Raw genomic sequence first — 17,113 nt, forward strand, 5'->3', positions numbered from 1 at the left:
AATTGATTTCTTGAACGCTATAATATTATAAATAATGAAACCATATATTATATTATAGATGCGTGTTGACTATAGAGACTTATTTCTAGGGAATTTGCTCTTCAATCTTGTGAAAAATAAAGTACGAAACATTCACCCGAACTACCTTTCTGTACTTAGAAAGTTAAAAATAAACTGTTAATTTCAGCTGTTGATTCGGTCGGAGTCAATATTTTCAATAGAAATAGGCCAAACGTTCATATAATTTGATAATATCACCAAACCACGTCTCTCGTCCAAATACATTGTACAAAGGTACAGTCAGCGTAAAAAGGAACTCGGTGTTACAAAAAATAAAGTTATAACCTTGTAACATCAATATTGCAGGGCACGAGTCAATACGAGTCAAATATACTCTACTAACTTTAGCTCATCCGGACCACCAACAGAAATAATTCGTACGACAGTAAAATTTCTGAGATCTTATATCCTCGTGACTCTACATCCACTAACGTAATATACGTAATCTACCAACAACACATCAGATTAGTGTTCCAAAATCTTAAATCACCCTTAGTACCTATTACAACTAGAAATTGTCCTAGTTGTAATAGGTAAACATTCATGACTTATAAATCTTTTAAAAATAACTTATCGAATTTGACAAATTGTGGTAACACTGATTCAGGGATAACAGATGTCAGTCGTGCGAAGACGGGAGATATTTCATCTTAAGTTTGTTCTGCTGACTGTACAAAATATCAATCGAATATGATCTAATAGATGGTAAATATAGAAAACAGTCTGGGCTCACGCAGACGGAGTCATTAAGTTATAAATACGATTAACTAGTAGTTCGCGTCCTGACTACAACGGCAGCTTGCAGGTTCGAATCCCGTCAGAGGCATAATATATTCATCGAAAGCGCTCTACCATGTAATTCGTTATAAATGAGAATTTATTACATCAGATCAAAGAAAATGACTTTGTTAATTTTGACTGTAATATTGGTGAGCCTTCCTTTTGTTTTCAATAAGGAAAACCAAACCCGATCCGGATAAATATTAAAATCAGATAAGTATTTTTTCTTTTAATTGCTTTCAAGTCACACGAGTGAGCAGGCACCTTCTGGGGAGGTCTTTCCGTCGTAGATCGCATATGCACCCCGTGGGTAAGATTGTTATCACGAGCAAGCACATGCATAGATACTACATTAAAAAGAGATATGTGATTTTCAGCCTTTACGAAATCCTGGAAATAGATTTTTTTCAGATTATACTAAGTTTCTTGATACAAATTACACGTGTGTTGATGACTGGCACCTAATATGAAAACAACATAATAGGTATAGTTTTTTAACACTTGCCACTTTATAAATTTGTAGTTATACCTATACACAACTTGAAAATCTAACCTGTAATTACCTAAAACTTTTTTCAGTTTTTTATTTGGTTTCCTCGAAACTGAACAAGGTTTTCGACCTCCGCTACAATCGATGGCAATACCTACGTTAAAAGACAATATTTGAAACTTGTCAACGTAAGCATAATCGAACACAATTAACAATTGTTACGTAAACAAGTATTACAGTAGGTACTTATTATTATTCTGTGGTATTACCGTATTTTCTTACGCAAACACTGATGTCAAGAATGCCTAGGTTCAAAATTTTCTAGAAATATTGAATAATGAATTATAATTAGGAAAGTGTGAAATCTATTGATGACGCTTGATTTGAGACAGGAAATTTTGGTGTTGTTTTTCCATTAAAGTTTTTTATAATAAGTAGCAAGGTACTTAAGTAAACTACCCCAAGTGTAAATCGTAACGCCAAACGATTTGCAAGTACGTGTCTTTTCTTAGCAAGTTGCACGCTTTTTTAAAGACTCTATGGTTGTAGTTGGTAGAAAAACACTCAGTGACCAACCCACTAACAAGTACAAGATATAGGGTAAAATTTTTTAGCAGCAAGCTTTCCGCAAATGTCCGGGGTTGTCAATGTAGCCGCGTCTAGCCGTAGCGTAAAGATGCTTCTCCCGCGTAGTCGTTCTGCCGCCTCAGCCGCCGCCTGCCGCGTACCGGGCCACGAGTGCGCCGCGCGAACTCCGAACTACTCAATACATCGCGAAAAACTAAAAGTGCATAGTGCTGTTTGTGTTACATGTGACACAGTGCTGTTAACACTTTTGCATTGGATTTTGTAACCGAGGTGAGTTAATTTGTAAAAAGTTAAAACTTAGTTTCATTGCAAAACGTGCTGGTTGGTACGCGAAATAGGCAATAAGTATTATCACTGTGCATTATTAGTGTTTCGTGATATTTACAGTGTTTTATTGTTGCAAAAATGGGATTATCAGTAAAATATTTCTATTTGAATGGTCTAGCAGCGTTATTCTTTAAATTTTAAAGAACGGTGACAGAAATTCATAGAAGTAAAATTAGTGTGACATTAAATTATAAAATTTTCTGGGATGTTGGCGGAAATTATTTATATTTTAGAAAACTCATAACTAAATAGATTCATAACACAGGTGTTTCACACCTATTGTAAAACAATTGTTTCATTTGTGGAACGCGAATGTATGTATACTTAATTAAAAACACTAAGTAACGCATTATTTTATTGATACCTACTATGCAATTTACATTGCTTGTCTGATTAAAAAATAAATGTGTCAGTTTTGGTGAAATTGTTGGATTTGCGTGGGGAAATTACTGAAAATCCATATTCAAAAATTAACTTGAAAATGTCTTTGCTAAGGCAAATATTTTGCCGCCTAATATACTTATTATGACACTATTACTTTCCACTGAACGGCTACAGACTTTTCCAGATCTCTCCATTCTAACACTATAACTCATAATCAGAAATGTCCCTCCAAAGTCTATTTCAACTCAAACATGCCTGTAATTGGTGAAACATCAATATTTAGATCAATCTCAACTCAATTTCGAATCTATTTCTGCACATTAAGAGTAGGCGCACACCGTTGATTTTTCGTCGGCCGATAGTTTAGTCGGGCAGTTGATCAGTACGGGCATGTATGGGAGTGCGCATACTACGCCGCGATTCGATTTGGCCGATTCTTCATACAAATTGAAATCGGGCACAACTATCGGCCAACTAAAAATCAACGGTGTGCGCCTACTCTAAGTATCATTGCAGGGCCTTATCATGGCACTCTATTCAGTTCTACAGACCTTTCTCTACTTTTGTAAGTAAGCTAGTAACACATTCTCGAAAAGAAAAATTCATTGAACAAACAGTTTTTTGTGTGTTCTTAGCATTTTTGTGTAGATTTGAGACGATATAAGAACTTTGAACTATTGTCTTAAAGTTAGCTTCGGAGACAATGGAGTACTGTATGAATTGCGCATGATATTATATTTTGTATTTGAGAAGTCGAAAAATAATATCCGTCTCATACCTACCTACAAAAATATTGTTGCAACATAGTTTACGTGCAAAATTGTTAAAAATAAATCATCGTAAATAAATTGTGTAGATGGTAGTCTGCGTTTACTATAATCTGAAAAACAATTATTTACATAAACAATTAAACACGTATAGTTTTTTTTTTTTCAAATTAATTAAAAAAATACGTAATAAAGTAAAAAAGTAAAAAAGGTGGAAGACCTTGACTGAGGTAAAGTTTTAATCCGTCAAAACGACAATTTATTTGAGGTCGCTACATGTTTAGGAAGAATGTTTAAGAAGAAGAAGTACATAATATATTTATTACGCCTTTTCTGAAAAAAAAATCTATTTATATTATCTACAAACTACGAGTACTATGAAGTCTCACGGCCCTCGCTTACGCCGACTTTTTGTTTATGCTTTTACGAAACGCGCGACAGCATCGTTACTAACGCGCGACAGCATCGTTACTAACGCGCGACAGCAACGTTACTAACGCGCGACAGCACCGTTACTAACGCGCGACAGCTTCGTTACTAACGCGCGACAGCGTCGTTACTAACGCGCGACAGCATCGTTACTAACGCGCGACAGCATCGTTACTAACGCGCGTAGTCGCATTTGCAACGCACTACAGAAATGATGCCAACGCGCTACAGCAGCGCTACTGCATCGCTACAAAAAGCTCTTTTGTTTCCTGCTAAAGTAGTCTGATCAACAAACAAACATAATGATTTAATTCAAGTTGCCTTTTAAATTAATTCCACTAACTACACGAGTGGTAATTGCACCATTTAATATGTATTACATTAGCTATTGCCATTATCAACAGCAGTTAGTTAGCCTACATTAATACTGGGACGATGATCAAATTACTCACACTGGCGAATTTTAGTAATGAAGGCAGCATCGCAAAATCATAGAGTAGGAAGCAATCGTATTGTAGAGTGGGTTAAGTTTGGAAAATTGTAATCAGAAAGATTTTTTTAGATCAAGTCTTTTCTTATCTTACCTAGATTAACTTACATTCAGTTCTTGTAAATTAAATTCCTCCTAAAAAAAGTGCCTGAAAGAGTAATGAAAGGATTCGACTACATTTTTATTTGTAATCATTTGGACATACCTACAAAATATGAATATTAACGTGTTGTGATGAGTTGTAATTTTATAAACCAAATATGTTCTGGGTAGTCCTAAAAAGATAATATATCTTAGATAATTATGCAGATATAATCAAGATAAAAAGTGGCAACAATAGGTAAAATATAGACTATTAAATATTATTTATCGATTTTTAGAATCGTAGGTACAAAGTGTCAAAGTCCAAAAGTTACCAAATAAAAAGTTAATTAAATCAATGTAAACAAAAACTTTACTTCTTATCGATAATATGAACACCAATTTATAGTTAATTTCGAGGATTACAATAAGCAAGCGAACATTAATTTAAAGATAGTGGATTAAAATCGTTATCTTCTAGCTTTAGTCTAATCATGCCCGTTTTCACCATCAATCCCTAATTTATAAGTGACGGGCATCAGTCTTTTAAAGGTAAGTTTTCTATTTTGCACTCCTTTTTATTAGTTTTCTGTCCACTACAAACTGTACACAAGAGATTTTTGCTGGATACTTTTTCCTAAACCTTTCCACGTAGAGACATCTATACCTACGATGAGTTAGCGTTTCTTTTTTTCACTTTGCGAAATCGTTTTGGTACAAATTTCGAACTAAAATGATTCGCTACATGTTTTCAAAAGGAAGCGTGATTGCAAATTGATTTAATTGGTTTTTAACGTGTTTCGCTTTGTGGATGAACGGACCTATAGGTACAAATATTTACAAGTACATAGGAAACTCTATTGATTTTGGCTTTTGCCTTTTCAATACAATTCAATAAATTGCTGCAATTTTGATGAATTTTCGTAATGAGAGAAATTGGAAAATGGAAAATGTTTTCAAAATATAATGTATATAAGTAGGTATAAGTATGTAAGAGCAAAAAGTTTTTATTAGTAAGTAGTAGAAATAGAATATCTTATTATGTACCTACAGTCACGGAATGAAAAGGTTCGTCAGTTTTCAAATTGATTCCTTCAACGAATCGCGAGCACATATTACCTTTTGAAANGCCGGAACACAACAATGCTGTTAACATTGTTGTTATGGCGACAGACTTAGGTAAGATGGTGGTAGCTAGCCAGGCGGACTTAGAACAAGCCCTACCACCAACCAAACCGAACAGAAAAATCTGCCCCCACTGGGAATCGAACCCGGGACCTCTGCGTCTGAAGCAGGTGGTCTAACCACTAGACCACAGAGGCGGTTAAATCAATGTAAACAAAAACTTTACTTCTTATCGATAATATGAACACCAATTTATAGTTAATTTCGAGGATTACAATAAGCAAGCGAACATTAATTTAAAGATAGTGGGTTAAAATCGTTATCTTCTAGCTTTAGTCTAATCATGCCCGTTTTCACCATCAATCCCTAATTTTTAAGTGACGGGCATCAGTCTTTTAAAGGTAAGTTTTCTATTTTGCACTCCTTTTTATTAGTTTTCTGTCCACTACAAACTGTACACAAGAGATTTTTGCTGGATACTTTTTCCTAAACCTTTCCACGTAGAGACATCTATACCTACGATGAGTTAGCGTTTCTTTTTTTCACTTTGCGAAATCGTTTTGGTACAAATTTCGAACTAAAATGATTCGCTACATGTTTTCAAAAGGAAGCGTGATTGCAATTTGATTTAATTGGTTTTTAACGTGTTTCGCTTTGTGGATGAACGGACCTATAGGTACAAATATTTACAAGTACATAGGAAACTCTATTGATTTTGGCTTTTGCCTTTTCAATACAATTCAATAAGTTGCTGCAATTTTGATGAATTTTCGTAATGAGTGAAATTGGAAAATGGAAAATGTTTTCAAAATATAATGTATACAGGGTGTTTCTTGTAAGGTGTCAAGCCGAAGGCAGGTGATAGGTGAGGACTAGACCTATCGATTTCACCCCCATGTATGTTCTACGATTTTTCATAGTTTAGAAGTTATCGTTAATTTTGAGATTTTTTCAAAGAAGAACGGTCATCTGTGACCCAGGCCCGACAGAAACGAGACATACCTCATTTTTTTTGTCATGTCTTAATTAGTTAAATTATATATTTTTTATATTCGAAATCTATGTATAACACCAAAATATTAACCTATGTTTTTGTTCAGGCCTTATACTAAAACTAATACAAAATACCTATTTATCACCAAAATTGGTAAATGTATGTACCTAAATGTCTATTACAGCTGCTATGGAATGTATCTAGGTGACCTGGAGATACTACAGCCGGATTATACAGGGTGGAAACAAGAAGTTACAAAATCCAAAAATTCAATGTTACCACCTTCCATAATCTGTAACCTATTATTGGTACCATTTGAAAGAGCTCATGAAGCACTTTCAGAATCAGTAATTAGTTTTTCGATATCTTGTATAGTTTAGAAATAATCGAGTGAGATCACTTATCGTTCCATATGTATAACCACCCTGTATAATCCGGCTGTATCTCCAGGTCACCTAGATACATTCCATAGCAGCTGTAATAGACATTTAGGTACATACATTTACCAATTTTGGTGATAAATAGGCATTTTGTATTAGTTTTTGTATTCAAAGTTGTTTGACGATTTATCTTATCAAGAAGATGATTATGATTGATAAACTAAAACCTTCTTGTTGGTTCAACCTGCCATTATTATTTCTATTAAATAAAAAAAAAACTATTGTCAAATTGGTCAATGTCATCATTGCATTGCACTGATGGGATAGAAAAATAAACAAGCAAAACCTTATTTGTTAGCAAACGTCATATTTATTTAAATGTTAGCAGCACTGTTTCTTGCACTGTTATGTTGGCAGGTTTGACTCTTACAGTACCTAGTGCAAGCGAAAACCGACACTAAGGTCCTGTGCGTGTGTAGCTAAGTGGTAATATGAACCACTCTGCGAACATTTGTGAGAATGTCCTGAGGTAGAGAATTTATTCAACTGGAATTGCAATAGGGGTTTAAATACAATTCGGAATCCAGATCGCTTTTTTAATCTACATAGGTACATGTTAAATATGTATTAGGTTCTCCGATAAAAACTACAACTATGTGTACAGTGTTAAAATACTAACCAACACTAAGGCTGGGTTGCACGTTGCACCATTTTACTTTAACACACATACACATATACTTCATCACACACACACACAAAAACACCGGTCATCGTTATAGTTACTATGCTACTAATGTAGGTATTAGGTATAATGTTCATATCCTCGTGTTCACCCAATTTTATTAGAATCAGCTCAATAAGTACCTACCTAATTACTTAAAATCTCTTTCAATTATGTTTTTAATGCTTACACTAATATCTTCAGTCAGCATTACCTACAAGCAGCGGTCACGTTTTAATAAATGAAAAGTAAACATTAGTTTTTAATTACATTCGTACCAAATACAGGGTTTGCAAAGAAAGTTAGACAGATGCCAGAAGTAGCAAATCGAAGTCAAAAATTTATTTACATGTAAAAAAAATAATTCTTATTCCATACAAATCGTAATTTTTGGAGTCTTTTATATGCCTCAAAAACTTATAACAGTGCTTCGAAAAACCTTCCTTTATACGAGAGTACCGAGAGTAAAAAATGTTTATTGCAATAAATAATTTTTTGATAACAAGTTGCCACAATGTTTAGCTTGATGTCGTCTTATGTACAACATTTGAGGTTATATTTTTCATATTTTTTACTAACTCGTGTATTAGTATCAGAGAAACATTTATTAGACAATGTGCGCAATTAACGTTTGGTTAATGATTTTTTGTGTGTAGAAAAAGCTTTTACAACTTTGAAAGTTATATTCAGTCCACAGGGTTAAACATTTGGGCTTTAGATTTAAATAAACGAAAATTAAATGACTAAAATGTAAAAAGACAAAAGCGCTTTTTCTGTCGATCGTACTTCTCCATCGTTAAAACTGTATAAACTTCATAAGTATCAGAGAGATTGAAATAGTAGTTTTCTAGGAATTTTTTTCAGCTACACAAAATTACGATGGAAATAATAATGAAAAACTTATCAGAAGAAAATACTTACCTCATAAACAAAAACAGCATGGTTTATTTGCTGTAAGCAATTCAACTTTGGTGTTAAGTCTACCGTAAAAAACATCTCTCCAACTAAATAATAACTTATAACTTTGAAAGGTTTTGACTTTTCTTGACAATGGATATTTTAAGAATTTTCCTCTTTAAGGCGGTCGGACTCGATTATGTAAATTAGTTTCTTTTACACAAGTAAGTAATAATTTACTGTGTGAAACTTCATCGTAGTATTTAAGAATACCAGAGAAATTTTCAGGGATTACAAATTGTTAACATAAAGTGAAAATTAAATTAATTGGTTTCACAAGACTCATTATGATTATGTACAAAATTGTAATGATCGTTTTATTTTAAGTAGGTAGGTCCTGTATTTCCATTCTTCAATAGAATATTCGAATAGCCATGAGTAATCATAAAAATAATACCATTATCAAAATGGGTTTATAATATTTTTCGTAACAACGTTAAATGTATCGGAAAATAATCCTTTTTTGTACCACTTTGACAATAAAGTCATACTGAAATAGCTTTGATAATTTCTACATCCCATTTCGTGAGTTTATGAAATTCAAGCAAGTTTGACCCATCCTGTAGGTCGCAGGGCAATAATATTTGCTTAGGTTATTGTTATAATATCAGATAAATCAATAATATATGATTGAAATACAAACACAAGCTATAAATAGTAACATGACTATATTCCAAACTAATAAAATTTTACTTTAGTGTACTTGTACCTATAGCAACTCGAATTAACAGATTCTTGCCTTTGGACTAACAACGACATTTTCTATTAAGCAAGTATACGTACCTATAAGTAATTACCTAATAGATACCTAGCCACNATACTAGCCACTGGATTAAAGCTCAAAGGGATAATGTACTTACGAGTTACACATAACTATAATTCTAACTAATGAGCCACTTTTCGCTGGACTCTTTATTGCTGTTGTTGGGGGGATTACCGTACGTTTTGTTTTGTTTAATTGCTAAAGTCTAATCGACACCGATTGTATACATATTATGCATAAAAAATTGTGTGTCGTTGTGTATCTTTTTTATTAACCTTCCTATACCCGCGCGTTGGTCTCTCAGACCGACGAACTAATAATTCGGAGTTTATTCAAAAAGTATTAACTCTATGACTTTGCAGTTTTTAGTAGCTTCATGATTTGTGGCCTGCCATTGTTTAGTGTTGGGCGATAGCTCCTGCCAAGTGTACGTGTGTCACTTTTTGCTGTTATTCGGTCTGTGAGACCGACGCGGGTATACGTGTATGTACTTCAGGTATGTTACTATTGTTATATTTTACAATATTACTCAATAAACTGTATTGTCATATTTTAGTGGCGTTTCATATCAATTAAGTATTACTGTATTTTATTATTATTAATTTGTTTTAGCCATTTTTGTCGTCATAATGAACGAAGAAAGGATAAGGGCGCTGTTAGAATGTGAAGATTTTGACTCCAACTATGATGACCAGAGTGACAGTGATGAGGTGGTGGATGATTTAGAAGTGCAGGAGAACAACACCGATTCTGAGCAGAAGGGTGATTTGTCAGATGCAAAAAGTATTTTTGTCATTATACGAGCATGCAGTTATCGTATGTTCTGGTTATTATTCCACTGAAACTACTAGTGATAAATACTGTTTTGTTCTTTTATATTACTAAGGATACTTTCATTTATCATATTTTATTATAATTTTTTAGGCTTCAAAAGATAAAAAGTTTATTTTTGTTATTAAATTTAGGCTGATGTAAAATTTTGTTTAAATTTTAGGTCTGATTTAAAGGCTGATTAAATCAAAATATCTATAAATATAAAATTTGTTTTAATTTTTTAATGCAATTATAACCTTAACGTATAACTTAAAGCAAATTATAGTACAATACAGTACACAATCATACTATAAAACACGAGCTCAACTTTCGGTCTGAGAGACCGTGCGCGGGTATATGTGTAATGCTTTTTGGCGCGGGTATACGAAGGTTAAATAAAGTCTAAAGAAGTATATAGAATGTTTAATGTTTAGCAACAACAAATATAAAATAAATATTTCTAAACAAGATGCGGTGGGTCATGTACTTGTAGCTACCGCTTGCCGGTTAACTAATATGACCTCCGGTTCTTTCAGTGTCAAAGAAAAAGTAAATATTTTTTGTCTAGACTACGAGTAGGTATTTTATAATGCCTAAGTGGTCACTTACCAATACTTGTAGAGTACTTGTTATATAATAATTTAATTAAAAGATTAATAAAAACTAAAACGTTTTAGATGTGGCCACAGAATAATAATAAGTAGGTACTAAGGTGTGGCCTTAACATGTATTTTTCCTCACAAGTGATTTTCATTTCTCTACATTTTCACTGTCGAAATTTTGACGTGATTGACTTATTCTTTCGTGATAGTATTATTACATAATATTTCAAACTAAATCTATACGATTTCGCATCTTTACATTATGTATAAGTTTCATCCCATAGTCAGACAGGGTCTACACATCGACCTTCACCCCCTAGTAGTATTGTTACGCTGTCAACTGGCAAAGAGGTTCAAAACTCGTATGTAGTAATAAGGCAAGACACTCAACATGCGACAAACACGCTTCTCGACTAGTATACCAATAAGGGAACAGAAAGTGCTTTGAATACGTCCAGCTTTCCCACGATCTCAATATTCGTTCGTTTCAGCCAAATGACGTCCACTGCTGGACAAAGGCCTCCCCCCACCACGATCTCAATATTGAGCGCTGTAAATCACAAAAGGCTCCCAACTATTTTCCGCTATGCGCTAATGAAGTGCTACACATTACTAAATGGGTAAACACTTTTTCAACTTCTAAAAACTTTTCAAGAGCCTGGAGGTGACAGCTTGAAACGACCATCAAGTGTAGTAAATAGGAATGTAAAATAATGTATGACCCGTAATAAGCCAGGGTTGGTACGGTCTCAAAATTGAGTAAAGATATTTTATAATACACACTACGACTGGGCGTGTTCGGAAGTAGAGTTGTGCCTTTATAAGATACTTCCTTCCACTGGGGCTATCAATATCTATTCTTTACCGAAACCGATAATTTCTAGACGCAGCGTAGAATAAAGATATTACAAATAATATTGGATATTTGGATATATCGATGATTTTCCAATGTTAAATGTAAGGATGCGAGAGCAAAAGGTCTTGCAAAACGGAATTCCACGTCGATCTCTGTCGACTGTCACACTCAGTTGTGTTACAGGTCAAAGTGATTCGATGTAAAAGTGTAGATTTGAAAATAGTGTTAACTTTTTTGTTATTATGAGTATGAACAAATAGAAAATTCAATAATAGGCAGGTGTTTAAGGTCGAATCAAGGGTGTGCATGGGCAAATAATCGAAGCGAATACTAAGGCTGAGTTGCACCATCTTACTTTAACTTTGACAAACGCCAAAAATCTGTCAAACTTCATACAAAAAGTACCGGTTATTGTTATTGTTACGGATAAAATAAGGTGGTGCAGCTCAGCCTAAGTAATACCTGTGTAAGAATATCTGATGTAAGGATGTAAATTTAAAAGTAGATTCAGTGTGAATGTGTGTGTGTACAATAATAGATATGCAATGCCTTTCAAAAAGGACATGTTGCACAGCCAGAACNACCAGAACAAGCATTAACAATATCTGAATTATTTTTTTATCTTTTACTACTGGGGCTGTAACATCTGAGGTCACGACCCAGGTGTCAGGCTTTATGAGCCGTCATAAGGCTTACCTCGGCGCGCCCTCTGAAGCACCTCTAATGCATTATGACAAGTGATTGAAAAAACAGATAAATGCTATTATTATTTTTGCTTTTACATTTTCTTTTTCTAGGTTTGACGCGGATTTATTGATGGGAGGTACCACATTGTAGAGATCGTTAACCACTTGTTACTTTAACCGTATCATTTCAAATTAGATCGTATCGCGGCGCTCACACGTTTTTCCCTGTGTTTGATTCGTATCTGTTCAAAAGTTACACAGGATTTCGAAGTTATTGTTAAAATTCGACATTGTTTTGTACAAAAATAACACTTTTCAAATTAAAGGACAGTGCCAATCCATGTATGGAAGTTGGACCAAGTGCTGCCCAGAATGAAAGTATAGTGCATTTTGTTCCTCAGGCCAATACTAATTTGTAAACAGGAGCGCACTGAAATCTATCCCTGGAGTTAAGAGAAAAAAAGAGTTTTGTTTGGAATTATTTACATACAAAATATCATCGATATATACCTACTACACATAAGATTTCACGATTTTGGCATTAAATAACACTCGTTATGTTGAACTTAACCATACTGCATCCGTACACCTTACTTTAGTGCGACTTAGACATTCTTTATAAGCGATCTAGCGCTGTTGCAGTAGTTTGGTTAGTTGACCGAAATTAATTATTTCCAAAATAGAGCATGAAGTTTTAGCTTACAATAACTTCAATAATCGATTGTAATACACCAATAAATTGATTTTTCGCAAGGATAGAGAACTAAAACCTCTTGATTCATTTTGGAAATAATGATTTCTGTCAAGTAACCAAACTATTGCAACAGCGCTAGATCGCTTATAAAGAATGTCTAAGTCGCACTAAAGTAAGGTGTACGGATGCAGTATGGTTGAGTTCAACATAGCGAGTGTTATTTAATGCCAAAATCACGAAATCTTATGCGTAGTACGTATACATCGATGATATTTTGTATGAAAATATTTCAAAACAAAACTCTTTTTTTGTCTTAACTCCAGGGATAGATTGCAGTGCGCTTCGGTTTACACATTAGTATTGGTCTGAGGAACAAAATGCACTATGGGTTGATTCTGGGCAGCACTTGGTCCAGACCCTGGCACTATCCTTTCACCTAAACATTCTTCACAAATCTCTAAAGTACCTAAATACTTAAGTCCATATTCAAAGTTAATTTTGAAAGGAAAATAAAAAGTCCGTATTTTCCTTATAATAACCTAAGCACTTACTTTTCTGTTTTGACAGTTTTCTTATTTTCACGTGACACTTTAGTAAAATTATCATTTAGGTTGACATTGCTCTTGAAAAATTTCGAGACGCCCACGGACTTTGTTTAATTACCTAACTGAATACTAGATAGGTGTACTTATTTTTCTGTAACAAAATCCCATTAGCATTTACATATGTTCGCTGACTTCTTAACTGTCAGAATAACTTTTAACTGCGCACGCTGAAAACTTTCCGATATTTTTCACAGAAATTCAACTATATAATAGTTTCATGATAATCTTTTCGAAACTATTTTCATGCACTGTTTCATCATCTTCGCAATACGTCACAATTGGAGTTACAGCGTTGTTAGGTTTTACTTCTCTGTTATTGTTTCCAAATACGAAGTTGTTTAATGTTTCTCATGGTATCTGATTTCCAACATGTCATAGTAGGATGTTGCTGTTTGCATGTTTTAAATACTACTCAACTCAAGCGTTCTTAGACAGAGAAAGTACCGCGATTTAAGGATTTTTTGTTACGCCAGTTTTTCCACATTCGTCATCCAAAACAAATAAAAAATTCCTAAATTAATAAACATTTCGGAAAATTTGAATGCTGGCTTTTTCCTCGCACAAAAGCTTTGTATTGCTATCCAGCGAGGAAATGCAGCCAGCATCCTCGCCTCTTTGCCTCGCAGATAGGTACGCTTTTATTTTTGAGTAAACAATAGGTACCTTTTTTTTTTATTTTTTTCTATTTGGAGTAAAAATATATCTGTTTATTTTAATAATTTGTAATTAAAACATAATGTTCTATTAGTTATACCTAGTTACCTAAATAATTTTCAATAAAAATTGCATCTTAGACGTCATAGGTCATATTAAGTGCGTAAATGACGTAAATTAGCAAAATAATGCTTAACCCGTAGACACCCAAATGGTGGCAGAAGACAGCGCTGACAATTTATTTACTTTCGCTCATATTTCATATTTCTTCGAGTCTCCTTTTGCGTCTAATTTCGAACCGATATTTTTCTAATCTAATGCATAAGGCACTCAATCGTCATAAATTAAGGCTCGCCTCATATTCGGGCATGCAATTAAAACACAGAAAGCACCATGAATGTGACTAAACATGTAAGCGCTTTGGGTTTTCTGTAAGCTTATTATGTTGCTCATTATATAAATAAATACTACTAGTAGTACTAATTCTGAACTATCACTAGCCTGTGATTTGTTTAACTAGGTCTAACTACTTGTGTTACTTGTTATGGATAGTACTAAAATTACGATTTACATTCTGAACGATGAATTTGTTCGAACGCTACAATTTCCCCGACATTTTCAGGACGTGTGTTGCATAAGAGCGAATTTATCCGCCGGTAGACTTCCGTTTTTTACTCACATTTTGAAATAGCAATCACTTTTTACGTTTAAAGCTGTGCCAATAAAGGTAGGTAGTATTTTATATTGGCAAAGCTTTGATTGAGTTGACTAAGCGTTCTTTGTACCCGAAAAAGTTGTAGTAATAAAAGACTGATTCTCAGAATAAGCAATAGAGAGAGACCCTGAACCGCTTTGATGAAAAAAAAAAGTAAATGAATGATTTTTTTATAAAGTAGGTGCCCAAGAAATAACAGCAACGTTTCATTACATTTTTATTCATTTTATTAATAACAGAATTCCCCTTATACAAATGTATCTACCAGTACGAGTGTGTTTTTCTTAAGTTATATCAATATTTATTTTTCCCGTCTCTATTTTTCTTACAATCTTGTTAAAGAAAATTGTAATTTGTGTCTACATTTCCGATATTACAAATAAGAAAATTATTTAGTTTAAATCAGACACTTACTTGGCAGGAAGTAACATAAACACCGAACAAGGTGGGTTATAATCTATTTTGAATTGGTACTCATATTAAAACTCAACCAGGTGTAATCAGCTCCATAATTAGTTCCAATTACTCCAGTGATGATTTTACAAGCTTTTATTTTCCGTGCCCATTAAATTCTCTTTTTGGCACGATTTCTCAAGAGCTCCTTCCTGCTCTTGAGAAATCGTGCCAAAAACTAAACGTATCCTTTAAATGGATTTTGTTTATTAAAAATACACTGATAAACGTAGAAAAAGAAGACTATCCCAGGCAACATTAAAATGAGAATAGTGAATAAGTAGGTATTATGTGTTTGCAACATTAAATTATTTTTGATTTGAAAATCAATAGGTACCTTTACAATGATGCCTTTCTAAATAGGTATGCAGTAGGCATTATCAGAAAATAATATCTCCGTAGAATTTTTATTGCCTTTGACATTCGGGAGAACACCCGAAAATTCAACAACAACACATGACCTCATGTTGTGTTGTAGACACAAACATTTTTAAGTAACTAAATAAATATTATTCTATACCTAGGAAAGTTATTTTCAGGCTCTAAACATCATTGGGTTGTTAGGACATTGCAGACTTAATTAGAATAGGTATAGGTGTTTTCTGAAAAGCAGTAGGCAATTAAGCACTGGTAACCTGTAAAAAACCTATCTTAGGCACCAGTCTCTCACACACAAGGCAATGGTTACTAAACTACTTAAGTTGGTGCAATGAGGGTTTTCGCGAATGAAAAATCCGCCAGATGACAATACGTAGACGCGAGGTCCAAATGCTGCATGATTGGTTATTTTTGACATGACATTGACAGATATGTCAAAATCCACCAATCACGCAGCAGTCAGACCCCACATCCACGTCCCGCCATCTAGCGGATCTTTCATTCACGAAAGCGAGTGAGCTTTACATGTGTGGTGGTGGCTCGCTAATGTTCGTTTTTCAAAAGATTTGGTACACACACATGTAAAGCTTACTCGCCTTCGTGAGTGGCAAGAACTATACTTAATTAAGGCCTTTTGTACCAACTGTGTAACCTTTTGTGAGAGAAAATAAACATTTTTATTATTATTATTATGATAAGTGCTTTGGAGGGCCTTCCGAGCTGTTAAGTAGGTACTGGACACTGATTAAGCCATTGAGGGTGGCTCGTAAAGCTCAGGAACTTGGAACTACTGTGTACTTACCTTGATTTATTTAACATTTACACGATATTAATTAAAAAATATATGTCAGATTGCACAGCGCCCCTAGCGGTTACTTCCAAGAACTATTTTTCATTGATTTACGCACTCTCTAGCGGTAACGTTTAATGTAAACTCTTTTTTTGCTTTGCGTACCGTCACCACTGCCGGAGGACAGGGTGTTGTGTGGGACTCCCGGCGCCCTAAAAAGGGCGCTGCTCTGTCCTGAAAAACCCACTAAAACCTCCGCGGCGTTCCGTCATCACCCGAATGGGGGTGTCGCGATTATTCGGCCGTAGTCTTAGGCTGGGTTGCACCATCTTACTTTAACTTTGACAAACGTCAGAAATCTATCAAACTCCATACAAAAAGCACCGGTTATCGTCATAATTACCGTTAAAGTTAGGTGGTGCAACTCAGCCTTAGACTTCCGCGACTTAATGTAAACTTTAGGTTAAGCTACCGATGACCTCAGCTGCGACTTACAAGAACGTGTATATTCCAAAAATCCTATTATTTCCT

General features: G+C 34.2%; 1 protein-coding gene across 2 annotated transcripts in view; it reads left to right on the forward strand.

The window, feature by feature from the left end:
• Positions 1 to 2,036: 2,036 nt before the first annotated feature.
• The window catches only part of Dhr-1 (diapause hormone receptor-1), a 50,739-nt gene continuing 35,662 nt past the window's right edge, over positions 2,037 to 17,113 (forward strand). For both annotated transcript variants that reach the window (XM_028317191.1, XM_028317192.1), the window contains exon 1: positions 2,037 to 2,188. The gene's annotated coding sequence lies outside the window, so the exon portion shown is untranslated. The remainder of the gene's footprint in view (positions 2,189 to 17,113) is intronic.

The sequence above is a fragment of the Ostrinia furnacalis genome, unplaced genomic scaffold, assembly GCF_004193835.3.
Source record: "Ostrinia furnacalis isolate ACB-3 unplaced genomic scaffold, ASM419383v2 OfSCF6075, whole genome shotgun sequence".
Classification (NCBI taxonomy): Eukaryota; Metazoa; Arthropoda; class Insecta; order Lepidoptera; family Crambidae; genus Ostrinia; species Ostrinia furnacalis.